The sequence below is a fragment of the Protopterus annectens genome, chromosome 12.part0, assembly GCF_019279795.1.
Source record: "Protopterus annectens isolate FY-2018-M chromosome 12.part0, PAN1.0, whole genome shotgun sequence".
Lineage (NCBI taxonomy): Eukaryota > Metazoa > Chordata > Ceratodontiformes > Protopteridae > Protopterus > Protopterus annectens.
In genome coordinates, this window is record NC_056746.1 from 1,037,159,399 (window position 1) to 1,037,179,796 (window position 20,398).

The 20,398-nt window shown below is 41.6% G+C and overlaps 1 pseudogene; it reads left to right on the plus strand.

Moving 5' to 3' along the window:
- LOC122816250 overlaps positions 1 to 20,398 on the plus strand; it is a 198,529-nt pseudogene that overhangs the window by 50,489 nt on the left and 127,642 nt on the right.

The window sequence follows — 20,398 nt, forward strand, 5'->3', positions numbered from 1 at the left end:
GCTCAATGCTAGAAGTCTAAATCTCAAAATGCACTCACTCGAGGCACTCCTTAAAATGGAGAACATCTATATCTGTGCAGTGACTGAGACCTGGTTCAAGGCTCCAGAGAGCACCCCTGCACTTACCAGGCTATAACTCATACCACACTTTTTGGCCATGTAACCTGGACCGAAACACCAAAGGTGGAGGTGTGTCCATATTCATTAAGGATATCCACACCTCCAGGCTAGTTGCTCAGCATAATGCATCCGAGGTTATCCAAGTGCAACTAACTCTGGGCAAAACTGTAATCCAAATTGTAGCTTGCTACAGATCCCCTACCATGCCCCAGGATTCCTACTGCTCTTTTCTTGATGTACTGGAAAATATTAGGGTTCAGCCAAGCACCCTAATAATGGGCGACTTCAACTACCCCACCATTAACTGGGAAAACTACTCGTGTACCAACTCCTTAGCTCAACGCTTTCTGGAATTCATAAACTCCAATGCCCTGGATCAACTTATCCACACCCCCACCAGGGGCAACAATATCCTAGACCTAGTCATTGCCAACATGAGTGACCGGTGTTCCACACCTGAAGTCAACTCCTCATTGGTCCGATCCGACCATAAGCTAATCACCCTTTATATCCACATCCCGCCCCCACCCCCCTCATTAAGGAAACCACGGTAAAGAATTTCTCCAAAGCCAACTTCATGCTTCTTAAGACAGAAGTGGTGAACTTCATGACACCCATGCAGATAGACAATACAGTTACAACTGCTGAATCCTACACAAATGCACTCTATAAGCACTTACACGAGTGCATGGATCGTGCTATCCCAGACAGAACCAAGATGCTATCCTCCAAAAAAGGAAGCCAATCTGGTGGTGCCCTGCCATAAACAAACTGTAAAACAGAAGGAAGAAACTGTTGCAAAAGAGAGTAAAATCCTATGAATGGAGGAGCTCCCAGGTCAGCCTCAGTAAGAAGCTGAGATCCCTTATAAGATCCTCCAAAGCTAGCTACGAAAATAAAGTCATCACTGATTCTAAGGGCAACCACAAAGCATTCTATAGCTATGTCAAGAATCTCGATGGCAACATCCAGATCTGCTCTGAGTTACAGCACAAAGGCACGAAAATTACAGAACCAACTGATATTGCCAACAGCCTGGCAGATTGGTTCAGTGCTAACTTAACCCCCCCTTACCCCCCCTAAAGGGCCCATATCTATACAGGCAGAATGCTGAGTCCCTGTAATCACAACTACGCAGGTAAAAGCTGCACTCTCTAAAGTCAAAAACACAGCATCCATGGGACCGGACAACATCCCAGACTGTGTTTTACACGAACTTCAGAACGAACTGGCTCCCCACTTAAGCACCATGTTCAATAATAGCCTCGCATCAGGCTTTGTGGCCACTGAATGGTGCACAGCAAGAGTTATCCCACTCCACAAAGGGGGAGCCACCACTGATCCCGGGAACTATCGACCTATTAGCCTGATGAGCCTGGTCTGCAAGGCCATGGAATGTATCATCATGGAACTCATAAACAAAGACACTGGTAACCTCCAAACTCTGGATCCCACCCAGTTTGGGTTTATTAAAGGCAGATCATTCCTCCTGAACCTGATCGACTTCTTTGAGGCAGTCACCAAAGCTGTAGATGAGGGTAAAGTGGTTCACACAGCCTATCTCGACCTCACCAAGGCTTTTGACACACCATCCCCCATTCTGAAATTATAGCTAAACTCACTAAACTAGGTATAAATCCCTACGTCACAAGATGGGTTGCCAACTGGTTCACTGACAGAACCCACACTGTAAAAGATGCAGACTCCAAATCTGACCTCAAAGCAGTGACAAGTGGAGTACCACAGGGTTCCGTCCTGGGACCTCTCCTGTTTGGTATCTACTTCTCTGAAGTACAGGCTAACACAGAAGACCTCTGGCTAATGAAGTTTGCAGATGAATGCAAACTAGGAGCCATAGTCAAGTCCCCAAATGATGTGGACATCCTACAGAAGAGCCTCGCCGAGACAGATGCCTGGTATCAGAGCCATGGCATTCAAGCTCAGTGCCAAAAAGAGCAGTGTCATCCCCTTTGGTAAAAACTCTGTACCAATGAACTACCACATAGGCAGCAATCTACTTAACACCAAATGTGTGATGAGACCTTTGGGACCCAGGTGGACATTAGTCTCTCCTTAGATAGATTGCCACAGTAGTCAGGAAGTCCTTCTACGTGGCACACCTCATCATAAAAGGGTTCTTATCCAGGAAAAAAGAGGTCATTGTTCCCCTCTACTCATCACCCATTAGACCCATTATAGAGTACTGTGCCCTTTTTGGAATGTACCTCACAAGACATCTGCAGCAGCTGGAAAGGCCACAGATGTACCTCACAAAGAGGATTACTGGCCTCAAACAAATGCCCTACACTGACCGCCTCAAAAAACTCCAGCTTTACTTCGTAGCATATCGCCTAGTCCGAGGTGATCTCTGCCTAACATATAAAGCTATGTCAAACCCAGAGCTGTTGGACATGCTACTCCTAAAGAAATCCCAATCCCTCCGAGCTACACGCTCTAGGGACCTAAACCTTGTCACCACAATAAACAGGACATGCTGGAGGGGATAGATTCCTGTCCCAGAGACTTCCCATTCTCTGGAACAGGCTACCCATCTATGTCAAGCAAAGTTCTTCATTAGCACTCTTCAAGAAAAATCTTGATGAGTGGTTGGGAAATAGGAAATACACCCCGGGGATTACTTGTGTGTCTCTGCTCAACAGTGGCACAGGAAAATAACTTTCTTGGGTAGTGTAAGCCAGGGAACCTTGTTGGCTAGGCTTACGTGTAGGCCCTTGAGCCGATAGCCTAGTACCTACCTATGAATAAAGTTCAAGTACAGACTATATAAATATATTTAAAAATGTTACGTAAACACACAGCACCAAATTTCATTAGTAAAAGGTGTCAGGTTTGTTTTCTTATGGGTAGGACTTCAGGAAGTTCACAGGTAAGTGGGTAAGAAGCTACTCTTGGGCGTTTAGCGTTGACTTTTATAACTTATTTTATCTTTCTTCTGCGTGCAAAGTGCTGTTGATGCATATCTAAATAAAATAAGCTGCATTCTTTTCTATTTCCTTTTCCTGTAATGTAGTTTGTTGTTGACCTAGAGAATGCAGCTTAATGCACAAGGGAAGCTTTTTTCAGATGGGTTGACGGTTTTAAATTCCACACATTCTGTCTAGTTCTTTTCTAACCATCACAGCCCTCACACATTTTCTCACTTGTAATCCCCTTCCTCTACCTTTGTTTTATGTCCTGAGTTGTTTTCTCCTAGCAACAGGCAGTTCGGTTCACAGAAAACATACGTTACTGCACCTTGTAGCTCCTCCTCAAGTCAGAAAGCCTGTGTAACTGGTTTTCTTAGCTTGCAGATAAGAATTTTTGCACACACCAGTTGTTGCATGTATGGGCTAATTTAAGTATGTGTTTCTGGCTATAAGCCACAGGTGTTCTTCCCTTGAACGTGTTGACAAGAGTAAATACTAGTAATAATAGTATATGTAGTAAGCCAAAAAAAAAAAACTGCACTGTGAGAATGTTAGCTTTTTACTTTTGTAGGTAGTGTGAGCATATAAACACAAGTTCCTTTATTGATTGTCCCTTTTGTTACTTTAGTTTCTTATAGCAGTCTTGTGTATAAGTTGTGATTGCAAGCTTTGACTTGTAGCCATAACTTTTATTGCCTCACCAGTTAGTCTTAAATTGCGATATTTACTTTGCAACTAAGATTTTGTGCATCTTTTCAAAGTTCTCTTGTAATTTGTAAACATGCCTCATTATTATGGCATTCATAAGTAATTTTTTTTTATTAACAGTCAAGATGCATTTTGTTTTCATAGATGCAAATGTATCCTTTGGAATGAAAAAGGAAGCAGAACCATGACACATTTTATTAAAAATAAAGCTTTTTGCTCTTAAGATGGTATTCATATTCTCTGGTTTTAAATATTACTTACTACTTGCTTTCCTGGACAAAATGAAATATCTTCTTTTATTTAATTTCCACTTTCCTGAGATTAAATAAGAGTTCATGTTTCTTCTTGCATTTAGCTACCCTTTGGTTTTCTTTTAAAGCATAGGTGGTCAGTCCATTTAAATTTTGCAAGACCAGCCTACTGTGGAAAGAAGTAAAAATAGTAAACGTGAATGCAAAGCATGCTTGGAAGCCTTGAGATTATGTTCTAATAAACACTGAGAGTGATGAAGCCTTTTGTCCTTTGGTCAAAGGAAGCTAACGGACCTCTTTGACCAGATGGGAGGGTGAAGATATAGAAAGGAAAGACAGGATAGAGATAGCTGAATAGAGTAAAAGTAGGACTGGTAAGATGGCAGCAGGAATAATTTCTTGGATCGGAGAAAGGAGACCATCTGACAGGGAACCATAAAAAGGGGCCTGTAGCAGACAGTCCATTTTGGACTAAAGTTCACTCGGGCACTCACCTGCTCACCCCCTTGAAAAAGGGAGGACCAGGAAAAATGGAAGGCGAGCAGATAAGATGACTTGCCTAACCTTGTAGGTTATTACTTTGGGAATAAGTAAAGAATTTCTTGTTTTCACGTTTGTTTGTTTCAGTTTTTTGACTTCTCTGTAAAGCCAGAAGATAGTTTTTGACTTCTCTGTAAAGATCACAAACAGGTGGGATAGGTATCATATTTGAGTTGGTGACTAAACTTAAAATGAAGAGAAGGAGTAAAATGGGAGTAGAGGGTACAGGGTATGGACAGCTGGACTGTTAGCTTCAGGCAAGTCATAGAATTGGCCCTCATTCAAGTTTGTCTCTGGGTAACCATGCTGCTAGACAGGACTGGGGTTGTATAGCAGCTAACTTTATTGTTATTGCTTGTGTTCCCTATGTGGCTTGATTGTCTAATGTTTAGCAGATTGCCATGCTGTAGACATAGTAGTCATCCACTTAACTTACATTGTCTAATGTTTAGCAGATTGCCATGCTGTAGACATAGTAGTCATCCACTTAACTTACATTGTCTAATGTTTAGCAGATTGCCATGCTGTAGTCTTAGTAGTCATCCACTTAACTTATATTTAAGCGTGCCCCTTGCATTCATTGTAATATTGATTGATTAAATTAAATTAAATTGAAACTGTTGTAATAATAAAGGTAAACAATTTTGTTATCTTGAGCTGGTAAATAAATCCATGTTTACAGCCATTTCTTCAAGGAACTCAGATGTGATGCTTTGTTCTACTGCAGGACCAGGTGTTGCTTCATTTCGTAGCAATGTAATTCTTCTGATGACAGCACTATAGCTCGCTGTTGACATGTACAGTGTGAGCATTTTACACAGATATCTCTTCTGGGTCAGACAGTAGTTTGTCCTGGATAGGTCTAGTAGAGACAGAACTGAGCTAGTTAGTTCTAAACAATGATGCTGGTAACTACTGCAACATTTCCAAGCTTTTATTTACAAAATAGCAGAAAAAAAATGATCATCTACATTTTATTATAGGCACTGTAGAGAATTTTTGTTGTTGTATATACAAATCAGACAGGAAGCCTAGGGTATGGACAAGAAAAAAAATCAAGATTTAACTCTATATACAAAAACTTATGATTAATGTTTGGATTGTAGAAAAGGCATGTAAAACACACTGGGTATAATTGTTTAATTTTTTTTTTGAATTTGGAGTCCTGTCTGTATACATGGGTTGCCATAATGGTTAAGGTCTTTACCTCACGGATACAAGGTACTTGGTTTGATTCTGACCTTTTGTTTATTGGCCATGGTTATAATTAGTTTGCAGACTGATTGTATAGTGTTTATCTAATGGGGTTGGGGGATGGTATAATGGTTGTGGCTCTTATCTCATTGACACAAGGTACAGGATTTAGTTCACAACTTTGAGGGAAACTGGGTAGGCTTAAAATGGCCCTCAAGGGCAGGTAGCTTAGTAGTTACCTATGAATATGAGGCCTTTCAGGTAAATGTTGATTTTTATTTTATTACATATTCATCATTCATTTGACATTCATGTCAAGTGGTCTGGTCTGGTCACAGCAGCAGTGGTCTTAGGTCAGCTGGTGCCCTAAGCAAAAGGGCTCCACGGCACCCCCCTCCACACCACTCAGGTACCCCCATCCTGGTCTACCTACACCATATAAATACTGGAAAAGTGCCCCTGCTACAGCGGCGCCCTAGGCGGCCGCCTAGTTGGCTTATGCCTATGGCCGGCTATGGGTCACAGTAAACTCTGTTTTTATTTGTTTATTCATTTTACACTTACCAAACACAAAAGGCCGATTTTACTACAAACATACCAGTGGTAGAACTATAGGCATACTAACAGTAGAAATGATTGAGTGAAAAATGCAACATATTGAAGACATTGACAACTTAAAATACCAATAAAAGAAGCAAGAACAAGACAGAGGAATTAAATGCAGCCCATGATGGATATAAAGAAACATAATACTGCCATAGAAGCATTTCATAGGCAATGCAGATAGTTAAGCATTTCTCAATTTCCTGGACTGGTTCTTGCAAAATGTTTTAGATCAGATGTGTCCAGCCTGCGGCCCACAGGCTGCATGCGGCTCTCAGACCTCTTCCTTGTGGTCCCCGACCTCTAACTGCAACATTGATATACGCATGCCCCAAAACACTTTTTTTGTTTTGTGCTTTTCATGCCCGTGACCTATAACTCTGTCGGTGTGTGCATGCACCAAAGCACCATTTTTTTTTTTTTTTTTTTTTTGCGCCAAAGAAGGATTTGTGTGTTCCCGCTGTTATTTTGCACCAAAGAATCAGTGTGTGTTCTCGCTGAAGAGGGACTCGTGTATGGATTTGCCATCATTGCCTTTGAAAGGGACATCACTTGCCTGTGTTAATAGGCATGTATGGAGGGAATGAATGAGGGAGTACATACATGAAAGCAGAATGTTTGTGCATGTGAAAGTAGAAGAAGAATGTGTGTGTGCATGTGTGCATGACAGAGAGACAGAGAGAGACACATGCACAAAGAGGCTAATGACGATCAATCTACCTACTGAACACAAATAAGTTAGCTCACAAGTATATCGTACATTAAAAGTACACTTTCATTAAATTGTGGCTTTCCTGACAGAGAGAGTGTTGTATTGAATATGAAATCATACCTCTCAACTGTATGGATTTTCACTTCATCTTTCAAGTTGTGTCTTTTTTTTTAGGAAATAAAATTAGTCATCCAAGGTAATGCAGTTCCAGGGAGTAAGAATGAGACAGCAGCCCTAAGGTTAATGGGTCAGTAGTGGATTGACTTTTTGGGACTGTAGCATATATAAAGTGGGTCTATATTAGATCACCAAACACTTAGGTAAGTGAACGGTGATTAACTGAAACCGCTGTTCCAACAAAAAAAAAAAAAAAAAAAAGAAAGCACATTAAAACATGAGATTAAGTGGGGGGCTTCGCCCCCCACACCCCCCGCCGTGGGAGGCTGTACCCCCCCACCCCCCTACTTATATATACCAACTCTGAGACCGCACTACAGTGTCGAAAACGGCAAAGTACCGAAGCGGCCAAGCAAATTCTTTCCCAGGGAAAGAATTTGCTTACATACCGCTTCGATATTTTGCAGTTTCGGTTTTGTCAGTTAGACCAAGATGCATTCGAAAACATGCGTCTTCTGTCTACTGATAGGAACCCTATAAAGTTGAATTGTTTTTTTTTCTGACGAACAAAAAAGCACCCAGTACTGTTTCGTCATCGGTGGGTTCTAAGCCGTGGTAGATTGGACAACAGTAAGTATAGCTTTGGTTGATCATCAATACTGGCAAATCAGGTGGAAACAATGTCATTTTTTAAATGTTGGGGGTTTTAGTGTGTGTGTGTGTGTGTGTGTGTGTGTGTGTGTGTGTGTGTGTGTGTGTGTGTGTGTGTGTGTGTGTGTTGGGAGGGCTGCAACTGTAGATGATTATTAAAGACAGAGACTTACGGACTGTGGAGAATGTTATTTGTTTCAAAACCTGATACTTTGGTACTAGGCATGCCAAATGAAGATTTGTTAAGATATAGCTTCTTACCATTTGCAGTGGATGGATATTTACATTTAATGGACAATGCTGGCAGTATGAGTGTGGTCCTGTAGAGATCTGGAGGATGCCAAGTCTGCCACTGCCAGTGTCTTGTAAAGTGACCTAGAAATGGAGATTGGGATGTTACTGAAAAATACAGTAAGTGGGCTTAGAAATATAGTTTAATTAAACAAAGTGCACTTGCAATTTGCAGGCCATAATTTAATTTATTTCAGGTAGTCCAGATCCTGGTAGATTGTATCCCATTAGAGTTAGTTAGGGAGAGGTATCATTCCTGGGAAATAAGCAGCCCTAGTTTCAGTGAAAGCTCTGTGGTTGTTTGCAGGTAGGAAGCTGCAGGATGTGGATGCAATGTGTTTTATTAATGCATTTGTCCTTTCAAAGCATGGTTTTCTTTGCTGCAAAAGAAGGCAGGATTGAATGAGCCATATAATGCTTACCTGACAATGATGGGATAGAAAGATTATAAGTGATGTATAATGTTTGCAGCTGCAGTTGTTTCAATGGTGTCTGTGATGCATAACTGTTTTTGAGCCCGAGTCCCATTTTTATTTTTCTCTTTCTCCAGATTTCTTGCTCTAAGGTTGAGAAGTATGGCTCCATACTAAATCAGAAGGTTGTATTTACCTTGGAAGACTTTTCAGCATAATTACGAGAAACATAGCCTTTTTAATATCTTTGCTTATTTCCAATATAAACTGCCATGTAACCTTGCAAATAACCTTCTTATTAAACTACTTTAATTCTTTTGAAATTGACAAGTATGCTTCATTGGTTCGGACGTAAGCATAGAGTGCTAATGTGACAGCTCAGTAAACTGTCAGTCTGTGAATAACTTCTGCACACATTAAAATGTCTGAATGTCAAATGGCTTTAGATTGGAGGGAAGTCATATGTTTACTCCACTATGTAGTATGATCTTAGAGAGTTTATAGATTTCTTATTGATTTACTTTTTGCTGAGAAGTTGTTTTCTAATTTATTGATGGTCTTTTTGGTGGTGGGAAATTAGTAGGATGAGTCCATCTCTAGTAATATTTTTTTCCCGATATTTTTACTTCGACAGTTTCATTCAGTGTGTGTGTGTCATGTGATTACTGAGGTTGCCTATTTTAGAAGTAGGGGTTCCTTGTGTGTGTGTGTGTGTGTGTGTGTGTGTGTGTGTGTGTGTGTGTGAAAAAGTGAGAGAGAGACCGGTTTAATATGTATACTGAATATATTTTTGCAAATGGAATTCTTAGTTAAATAGGCCCCTCTTCTTGGGCAAGTAGACTTGAGTAACCAATATTAGATCTTAGCCATTCAGCTAGGAAAGTTTAGTGTGTGTATTTTCCATCTGGTTTGATGAAGGCTATGCTGCTTACTCAAGGAGTACATTTATAGCTATCCATCCATTTGTCGTGTTGCTGAACTACATTGTTTGATAATGAGAAGAACTTTTTACAGAAGTTGAAGTTTTTGTATCCAAAACCTGTACATACAGAGTGGCTTGTTTATGTTGCAGTGAAGGCTGTGGTCTTTGTAGTGAGCGTTTTAAGTATAACCAGTATTTTGAGGTCGAGGAAGTCTCTTAAGGCAGGATCTTTCTTAGCCTGGAAAGCAAGCCAGTGATGAAATTTATAGGGGGCAGTGAGAGGCAGAGGAGAGCAAGAAGCTTTTTAGTTTGTTTGGATAACTAAGTTAACTTAGTCCTTTGACCTTTTTTGTCAGAAATTGTTGTAGTCTTTTTTTGGCAGGGTATTTTGCTGAGGCACATGCCAAAAGGGGCTTTGCACTCAGTAATGGCTCTTATAAAAGGAAGAATACAGGGATGTTATGACCACCTTGTCCCTGGATGAGATACCCTTACTAATGAGGTGGGCCATGTAAAAAGCTTTCCGTGCAACGGAGACAACATGGTGGTCAAAAGTTAGGTTTCTATCAACCTGGGTGTCCAAGCACCTCACAACTGATTGTGTGCTTACAACATTGTTATTAATGTGATAATTTGTGGGGACATCACTCTCCCCAAAGGGGATGATGATGCATTTTTGGCATTTAGCTTGAGGCCATGTTTCTGGCACCAGTCATTTGTTTGGGTGAGACCCTCTTGTAGCTTATTTAGAATTGTTTTATTAAGTCAGTAATGTGAATTCTTTACTTTATTGCAAATTTGTTGGCTTATTTTTGTGTATTATAGTATTGTAGGGCTGCTAATGTTGACATTTTACGTAGTTGGACTGCTGGAGTGGTTTTCCCAGTGAGAAATACTAGTGCTGTATTGAATATCTGCTTATTTGTAAAAAAAAAATATATATATATATATATATATATATATATATATATATATATATATATATAAACTAAGATATTAGTTACCTGTTAGAAAATTAGAATGAGAATTAGAATTTTAAGGCAAATATTAGGCATTTATTACATTTATTCATTGTTCGAATGCACCTACAGTACAGCCAGAAGGTCGATTTTGGTCACCCGTGGCATCGAAAGAGTTAACTATACGATATATTGTATATGCGGTCCCAAGACAATTTCTGTTCACTCAATGCGGCCCTGGCAAGCCAAAAGGTTGGACACCCCTGTTTTAGATTGTAGTCTTAGAATAATCGTCCTAGGCTGCCCCCTCCCAAAATTTGCATTATTGGAGACAAAGAACAAGCTTAGATAAATTTTGTAGCAGTCAACCCGTGTATCAAAAGCAGTTATGTATATTTCCTTTAACAAGATTCTCTTTGAGAAACCTTTTGAAAAACTTGAAGGAAAAGGCCACCCTGTTCTACAATTTAACTTAACCCTTCCTTTTCTTTTCTCCATACAGTATGGTTCCAGTGTTTAGGTACTAGAAATCTGCCTGTACTTTTTTTTTTTTAAAAACTTAACTTCTCAAATACTTAGGCAGAGGAGATTGGCTGTATACATGATGTATCACAGATGGTGGGAAATCTGTAAATCTGATGTAATTTTCATTTTTCCTCAGCAAATGGGTTTGGATTCAACCCGGCTGCTTTTTCCAGCTTGAGGAACATTGAAAGGTCTTGATTTCCTCCCTTACCTGTAATGCACTAGTCCCCTACCACACCCTAGATCTTGTTGGCCGGCTTTGTGTATGGATGCGGTTGCTGTCGAGTTATAACTTGCTTATCGTGAGTGTGATGTCCCCATGCTGGGCCAGTAATCAGCCTGAATTCTCACCACTGGCACTGGAGAGAGACGTTCACTTGGAACAAAAATGAATACACCCAGTATATCCAGATGCAGCTCTCTGCATCAAGCGCAATTCGTCTCAAGAGCACACAGGAAACGCACATAGTCCAGGGTCTAGATTTCTTTTTTTTATCTTCCTCCAGGTCTCTGATAAGACTTCCCTACTGGCACAGAGTTCAGACCTCAGCCGGGTATCCAAGCAAAGTTCTCCAGCACCCTGTCTGTGAAACCAGTGCTTCATGTCCCTGCCCCAAACAGCTGACACACACTTTTTGAGATTTGATTTTCTCACACACACACACCTGGGAAAGGCTGTCACAGATTTATTAGTAATGTACTCTTCTGCCCAGACTGTACACCACCACCAGACACTCCAAAGCCAGTTACTCTAAGGTTCTTGCAAGGGTACCCAATCACACTGAGTGAAATTAATATTAATACAAATGGTATTTTGACCAATAGTAAGGCTTTCAGGAGCATCCAAATATGTATAAGTATTCTCAGAGATTACAGTATTCTCTAAAACCCAGCCATAATGAAAAGTTTAAATATAACACAGACTAATAGATTCACACAGATACAGAAAAATTGTACTTAACTAATCTCACTATATTTTCCTGACTGATATAAAGAATTTCTATTCACTGGTCACTTAATAGATCAAGGCAAGATGGCGTAGGTGAGGGGTCCTTCCTTGTCAGGTTCCAAGAACAGAGTGGTATGATATTTCAGTCTCTCCTAGTATTAAAATATTATTTTTAATGATGGATTACAGAATGACATGACCTACATCTGGTCATCTGACTTCTGGTTGCCATGCCACCCCCTTGGCTAGATGCTGTCAGGATTTAGCACATATGTGTCAGTAAGACACACACACACACACACACACACACACACACACACACACACACACACACACACACACATACACACACACTTGCTAAGATCTGCTGCAGCTCCTGGAAGTCATAAAACAATGTCAGACCTCTACTCTTCTGGAGTAGCAATTGGATCATCCCAAAGACAATGCAGGAAGCTTCCTAGTACAGACTTTTTGTCTCTGGCTGTATTGAGAACTGTAAGATGCAGCCATTATGGCCTAAGCCAGGTAATTTAATTTCAGACTGTCTTCAAAGTTTGAGATTAACCTCTTCTCTTTCAGTATCCTCTGTTAAAACATATGCATCACAAATCCTTATCTGTTTAAAAACTTTCATTTGTCTCTGTAGTGCTTGCTGTCTTGTAGGCTATTGTGTAAACTGAAACATTTCCTCTGTGTAATTATCTCTTGGCTAGTGGGGGCTGGTTCTTTTGTGTTCTTGTAAAAAAAAAAAAAAGAAGTTTCTGTCTTTGCACACAGTGCAGACTAGAGAAGTTGTTGACTGCAACTGAGCTACAAAATATAAGTATCTTGATTTTTTTTTTGATTATTTTTACAGATTACTGTTTTTACAATTTAATATATATATAAAGCACTTTGTCTATTCAGTATCTTCACAAATCCTTATCTGTTTAAAAACTTTCATTTGTCTCTGTAGTGCTTGCTGTCTTGTAGGCTATTTTGTCCCTCCCTCCCTGTTGGTGTCTTGCTCTTATACTTGGTGGCTTTGCAGTTGCCCGCCCCTACTGTGACACACCTCCCAGTCTAGTGTCATTAGCTCATTCTGCTTAATACAGAGAGAACATTTGATAAGGTCTTCTGTTCCTCCATTTTCCCTTTCAAAAATAAAACAAAACCTTTTTTTTTTTTCTCTCTTTCGCCTGAACCTTCTTGTGTTCTGACTGTCCTTCTCAAACATTTTGGAAATATACAGTATATTTCAGAGCATTTGTTATAACTGTATTTGCTATAACTGATTTAAGTATTTTTTTCTGGCTTTTTGATTATTTACTGCTTAGCGACTGCATTTTAGCCTGTTTATACAGCTCTGCATTCTATTTAAACTGTTTTTGTGTTGATTAACTGTTTTACACTTTTAAAAAGTTAGTTGTTGCTTAATTTTACCTGTAGGCTAACACACTCAAGTGCGCTAGCCGCTTAAAAGCATTTATAGCATTTACTGTCTGTTTTTCCTCTGTTTTCTGCAAAAAAGAAAAAAAAAGAAAAAAAAATCTTGTTTTCCTGCCTTACTGAACTAGAATAGTCCAGTCTTCAGAGTTTGCTGATCTCTGGGCTTTGTCTTGGTTCCTGTGCTATTCCATATCCTTATTTGGATAAAAGGAAGCGTCTTTGTTCACCAGTGGGAGTGGGGAGCACTGAGCGGCCTATTTGTCCCTAGAGCAGTGGTTCCAGCCAGAAACTTGTAGTCTATTGGCCATTTTGGGTCAATTCCTAGCTCTTTTCAGCCCCCTGTAATAAAGCCCGCTTTAGTGCGCTTTTTCGCTTGTATTCAACTCAGCACAGCTCCTCGTGGTGTCCTGCAGAGTTCTACAAGCAGCAGAGAGCAAAAGAGCGACTTTTTCCTGATTTAAGTATTTTTTTCTGGCTTTTTGATTATTTACTGCTTAGCGACTGCTTTTTCGCCTGTTTATACAGCTCTGCATTCTATTTAAACTGTTTTTGTGTTGATTAACTGTTTTGCACTTTTAAAAAGTTATTTGTTGCTTAATTTTACCTGTAGGCTAACACACTCAAGTGCGCTAGCCGTTTAAAAGCATTTATAGCATTTACTGTCTGTTTTTCTTCTGTTTTCTGCAAAAAAGAAAAAAAAAATCTTGTTTTCCCGCCTTACTGAACTAGAATAGTCCAGTCTTCAGAGTTTGCTGATCTCTGGGCTTTGGCTTGGTTCCTGTGCTATTCCATATCCTTATTTGGATAAAGGGAAGCTTCTTTGTTCACCAGTGGGAGTGGGGGGCACTGAGCAGCCTATTTGTCCCTAGAGCAGTGGTTCCAGCCAGAAACGTGTAGTCTGTTGGCCATTTTGGGTTAATTCCCAGCTCTTTTCAACCCCCTGCTATAAAGCCCGCTTTAGCGCGCTTTTGCGTGATTTAGCATGGAGTTGCCCATAGAGCACCATCGGGCAGCGCCGGTTAAACAAGGTTAAACTATTTCTGGCTCCGTAAAGTGTGCTCTTCAATTTTTCCCTTAGAACTTCTCTACTTGCAATCTAAACAGTCTGTTCTCTATCTCAAAAGCTCAGCACTTGCTCCTAAAGCATTTTTATATAGGTAAAGTACTTGTATACTAAACAAAGTACTACATTAGCCTAGAATCCCCTTGAGTACCCATTTCCCTATAGGTCCCTTCTGACTCAGTTACACAGCAAACTTTTTCACTTTTTCTAACATGTCGAAGGGTCAGTTGCTAGCGTCCTCTCCTGTTCAGCTGGTGAATCTGGGCATCTTGAGGCAATGTTACAATTGCCTCATGTACACAGACAACCCACTCCTTCTCCCACAAAACACAAATACATGTGAGAGATGCAACTATATAGCCAAACTGGAGGCTGAGCTCTCTCAACTCAGGACTGGCAAGACCAGACAGGAGGAGAAGGAAACCACGCACACCACAAACCCAGTTTCACATAGAACTATCACAACTGCAAAACAAACACATAAACACACAAAGACATACTCGGAGGCACTGATCAAAAATCTACCAAAACTACAGAGGCCTCCAAAGCAGACACCCAAGCAACTGCCACCTCAAGACATAAGACATGCAACACATAGTTCTCAAAGTCAGTGTGCTAAACAGTCACAGCCCTTAAGGCCAAACACAATGCCAGACACACTTGTTATAGGTGACTCCATAGTCAGACACACTGACGTCCCACTCACCAGACTGAACAAGGAAAAGATCACAGTAAGCTGCCTGTCAGGCGCTAGAATCCGCCACATAACACAAGCACTCAGGTCACTCCACAGCAAGTACAAGTATGACTCAGTCATTGTCCATGCCGGTGTGAACGACCTGAGACGTACCTCCCTGGACTACATGAAAAGAGACATAGAGGAGCTCTCAGATTATGTAGCCCATGCCGGTATGACCCTGACCCTGAGCAGTATCCTACCCTCACCAAGAATGATGCCACAATACAGAGACAAAATGATCAGCTCTAATAATTGGCTTAATTACTGGTGTCATTCTAAGGGGATCCAATGTCTGTCTGCCTGGGATGACATGCTTGACAAGCCACGCTGCTTCGCAAGGGACAGCTTGCACCTGTCACCCCTGGGCTTCTGGATATTGGCAAAGGCTCTTGCCACCCCCATAGTGCCTTTTTTAGGCAAGGCTCAAATGATAAACCTACCGCCCTAGAAAACAAAAATGGAGAAAAACTAAGGGTAATACTGCTCAATGCCAGAAGTCTAAACCTCAAGATGCACGCCCTCGAAGCCCTCCTCAGTATGGAGAACATCGATGTCTGTGCTGTGACTGAAACCTGGTTCAAGGCTCCTGAGAGCACCCCAGCACTATCAGGTTATACCTCATATCATGCGTTCCGGACCCAAAATCCGGACCGAACCACAAAAGGAGGGGGAGTATCCATATTCATAAAGGATACCCACACCTCCAGGTTAGTGGCAACGCACGAAGCATCGGAGACCATCCAGGTGCAATTAACCATAGGTAAAACTGCCCTACAGTTTGTAACATGCTACAGACCACCTTCTCAAACTCAGGAAACCCACACAGCCTTCCTGAAGACACTGGAGAGTATGAATGTCTTTCCAAACACCATCATATTGGGTGACTTCAACTACCCAAACATAGACTGGGAACATTACTCAAGCCCCAACACCCTAGCCCAAAGGTTCCTTGAGTTCATAAACTCAAATGCTATGGAACAACTAGTCACCATTCCCACAAGAGGAGAAAATATACTAGACCTGATCATCACAAACATGGGGACAAAATGCTCCACACCGGAAGTATATCTCTCATTGGTGAGATCAGACCATAAATTAATCTCACTGGAGATCCACATCCCGCCCCCACCCCCAGCAAAAAAGACCACAGTGAAGAACTTCTCAAAAGCAAACTTCACACTTCTTAAGACTGGAGTGGTATCCTTCAAGGCCCCTGAGCCAGTGGAAACCACAACCCACGCTGCTGAAACCCTTACAAATGCCTTCTACGAGCACCTCCAGGAATGTATGAATCAAGCAATCCCTAATAAAATCAAGACCCTTTCCACCAAAGGCAGGCGCCCGGTCTGGTGGACCCCAGCCATAAACAAACTCTACAAAAAGAGGAGAAAGCTACTACATGACAGAGCAAAATCCCTAAAAGGGAAGGCATCTCTGATCAATACTAGCAAAAAACTACGATCACTCATAAAATCATCCAAGGCCAACTTTGAGAGAAAAATCGCTAATGACACAAAAGACAATCATAAAGCCTTCTTTAGCTATGTTAGAAACCTGGGTGGAAACTCCCAGATATGCTCTGAATTAGTCCAAAATGATAAAAAAAATCACTGAACCCACAGTTATTGCCAACATACTGGCAGACAGGTTCAGTGCAAATATTTCCACTCCCTCCCCCCAAAAGGAGAAATATCTATCCCACCAGATTCTAGCCTCCCAAACATCTCAGATGCCCAGGTGAGAGCTGCTCTGTCTAAAGCAAAAAACACAGCATCAATGGGACCGGACGGTGTCCCCGGCTGTGTGCTACACGAACTCAATGAGGAACTAAACCCACACATAAGGCTGCTGTTTAATCTTAGCCTTACTACAGGATACGTACCCAAAGAATGGCGTATGGCAACTGTGGTCCCACTCCACAAAGGCGGTGCTTCTACGGACCCTGGAAATTACCGCCCATAAGCTTGACGAGCCTTGTCTGCAAAGCTATGGAGAGGATCATAATGGAACTCATAAATAAAGACATTGGGGGCCTACAGACACTGGATCCTACCCAATTTGGCTTTGTCAAGGGCAGATCCTGCCTCTTGAACTTGGTCGACTTTTTCAAACAGTCACTAAGGCCATTGATGAGGGTAAGGCAGTTCACACAGCCTACCTTGACCTAGCAAAAGCGTTCGACACAATGCCCCACTCGGGCATCATAGAAAAGCTCACCAGCTTAGATGTAAACCCATATGTCATAAGATGGGTTGCAAACTGGCTCAAGGACAGAACACACAGGGTTAGAGTTGCTGGTGCCATGTCAGACTCTAAGCCGGTCACGAGCGGTGTCCCACAGGGCTCAGTCCTGGCCCCCTCTTGTTCAGCATTTATTTTTCTGAAGTGCAGGCAAACATAGGGGGATTGTGGCTGACAAAATTTGCAGATGACTGCAAACTGGGCACCATAATTGACACTCCATCAGACACAGACATCCTCCAGAGAGGTCTCATAGAAATGGATAACTGGTGCCAGAGCCATGGCCTTAAGCTAAATGCCAAAAAATGTATAGTCATACCCTTTGGGAAAAACAAGGTAACCCTTAATTACCACATAGGTGGTAATCCATTAAACACGGAAGAAGTTATCAGGGACCTGGGGACCCAAGTTGACAGTAACCTCTCTTTTGACACTCACATTGCCAAAGTGGTTAGGAAGACCTTCTACATTGCCCACCTGATCATGAAGGGATTCACATCCAGATCAGGAGAGGTCATTGTACCACTGTACTCTTCACTTATCAGACCAATGATTGAGTACAACGCCCATTCGGAATGTACCTTACCCGACACCTGCAGCAGTTGGAAAGACCCCAAAAGTTCCTCACCAAAAGGATAAAGGGGCTCAAACATATGTCATACGATGCCCGACTGAAGAAACTCCAGCTCTGTTCAGTCGCATACCGTCTGCTCAGAGGTGATCTGTGCCTGACATACAAGACCATGTCCAACCCGGAATTAATGGACATGCTCCACCTCAAAAAATCCAAATCCACCAGAGCCACGAGAGCAAGAGACTTAAACCTCAACACGGATATAAATAGGACGTGCTGGAGGGACGGATTCATCACCCAGAGACTCCCTACACTATGGAACAGAATCCCAGTCCATGTGAGGCAGAGCCCCTCACTGACTCTGTTCAAGAGAAATCTTGACGAGTGGATGGGAGATCGTAGGTTTACCCCGGGAATCATCTCTGTATCACTGCTGGACAGAGGCACAGCAAACTAATGGGTATAGTATTCTCATCCTAAGGGGTGGTGAAAGCCACACACACTCTGGCTAAGCTTATAAATGCCCTAGGGCAGATAGCCTAGTATGAACCTATGAACCTATTTAAATAGTTGCAACAATGCATTTACATTTCTTTTCTGTCCAGCAGGAGATACTGTTGATTAATTTTTTAACACAAACAACTTTACAAATACATTTTTCAACACAAGCATCAGGACAAATTAGTTTGATATACAAATGACATATAATTCTTTACAAAATTCAAGCTAGCTGAGCTGGCATATGTTGCACATCTATTGCCCTGCTTCTCTTGGCATAGCTGGCAATACCAAACATCACCACACCCTCTTTGCAGTGGGCATCCATTTTTGACTCCACAAAGGCCCTTTTCTAGGAAATGAGTTGGTAGAAGAATATGGCTCAGAAAATCCCTTCCAAGATCCATGTGGAGACAGTTGCCCCGGGGGCTGAGAGGGGAACTCTAAAAGATGCAGCCCACAGAGCAGAGGGGGTCCACAAAACCAAGGGCCTCGAGACACTTTCTCTGACAGATCTTACTAGTGCTTCTGATAGAAGGCCCAATTGTCCACCTCTGGAGGCAGTCGAGGGTTGTTATCCCTGCACCAGAGAGCCAGGCTAGAGATTACAAAAGATTCATGGGTGCAGTGCATAGGATTATTTCCAGAGGTTAGATAATACCCTTTTCCCTAACCCCCATTAAGAGTAAACAGAATTCCCAATGTTCTACTCACTCAGAGGAAAGCAGCAGCGCAAGAAATAAAAAAGGTGCTAGAAAGAGTCATCCAAGAGGTCTCTCCAGACCAGAAAGAGTCCGGAACTTACTCACAGTTCTTTTTAGTGCCAAAGGAAATGGGGGACTGGAGAAGAATTTTGGATCTCACCAGTCTGAACAATTCAGTAGCAATATGAAGAAGTCAGGTCAGTATACCAAGTTCTGGCTGGTCATGGTTCAGTCCATTCTGCCCTTTCTGCACAAGGATAACTGGATGTGCTCAATAGATCTTCTGGATGCTTACTATCAAATAAAAATGTACAGATGATCCAGAAGATTTATACACTTCTGGTTGTGAGCCGGTCACTGCCAGTTCAGAGTTCTGACCTTTGGTCTCAGCCCCCAGTGTGTTCACCAAATGCATGACAGTATTGGCAGCTCACTTGAGACTGCAAGGATTCCAAGTATTTCCTTACTTAGACAACTAGTTAATTGCTCTGACCAGGCATCAGCTGATCAAAGCACGAGATTATGTACTCCAGTTATGCTGTCACCTCGGAATTGCTATCATATTTAAAAAATCAAAACTAGCACCAACTCAAATATTGCAGTTCATCAGAACACAGTATCCCTAACAGCCTCCCTTCCTTTACCAATGATATAAACCATAAGATTTCAAGTCAAAAAGATAAATCAAACTTCTCTGTCAGCCCGATCGATCATTCAAACACTGGGGTCATTTTCTGCTGCAATAGCTTTGGTTCCGTTAGGAAGGTAGCACATAAGAATTCTTCAGTGGACTGCAATGACTTAATGGTTTATTCTTCACCAACCTTTGTTCACCCAAATCAAAGAAACTCAAGCATGCAAAAATTACCTCTTGTGGTGGATTTACTTTAATCAGATAATGCAAGGTCACCTCTTCATTCTCCTTCATCCCAAAGCCATAGTTACCATAGGCCCAAGGGCCTAAGTAAGCATAGCCAACAAGGTTCCCTGGCTTATGCCACCCAAAAAGTTATTTTCCTGTGCCCCTATCGAGCAGAGCTGCAGAAGTGATCCCCGGGGTGTATTTCCTATTTCCCATCCAATCATCAAGATTTTTCTTGAAGAGTGCTAATGAGGAACTTTGCTTGACATAGATGGGTAGCTTATTTCAGAGTATGGGAAGTCTCTGGGACAGGAATCTATCCCTCAAGCATGTCCTGTTTATTGTGGTGACAAGGTTTAGGTCCCTAGAGTGTGTAGCTTGGAGGGATTGGGATTTCTTTAGGTGTA